Genomic DNA, 451 nt, shown 5'->3' with positions numbered 1-451 from the left:
ACACACACACACACACACACACACACACACACACACACACACACACACACATCAGAAAGGGTGTTCATATTCTTTGTTTCCACGGAGGACGCCCCCACAAACAGAGTGACTCACAGCTGATTTGAGTGTGACTCAGACCCTTTTATTTCCCTTTTATGTTTTCTCAGCTTCTGACTCACTGCTGACAGAAAAAAAAAATCAAAACATCTCTAAGAATTTCTCCCTGTTGCCAAAACAGTGTGAAGCAACGTCGCGCTGTCTCTGGACGCAGCAACGGAGTTTTGTGCTGAAAAAAAGATTAATGCCACTGTAATTTGGGTAAAAGATTCAAAATGTTTATGTTTTCACGTGATTAGGAAGATCAGTGGAACAAAAAAAGACAAGAAAAGGAATTCAGATAGAAAGCAGGTTTAAGGAGTCCCCCCTGCAGGAGATCAGATAGAAAGCAGGT

The 451-nt window shown here is 41.9% G+C and overlaps 1 protein-coding gene across 1 annotated transcript in view; it reads right to left on the bottom strand.

The window, feature by feature from the left end:
- Positions 1 to 451, bottom strand: part of LOC116685733 (calpain small subunit 1) — a 23,522-nt gene that overhangs the window by 5,880 nt on the left and 17,191 nt on the right. The gene's annotated exons all lie outside the window — the stretch shown is intronic.

This window comes from Etheostoma spectabile, unplaced genomic scaffold (assembly GCF_008692095.1).
Source record: "Etheostoma spectabile isolate EspeVRDwgs_2016 unplaced genomic scaffold, UIUC_Espe_1.0 scaffold172, whole genome shotgun sequence".
Classification (NCBI taxonomy): domain Eukaryota; kingdom Metazoa; phylum Chordata; class Actinopteri; order Perciformes; family Percidae; genus Etheostoma; species Etheostoma spectabile.
This window is presented reverse-complemented; position numbering and strand designations above follow the sequence as displayed.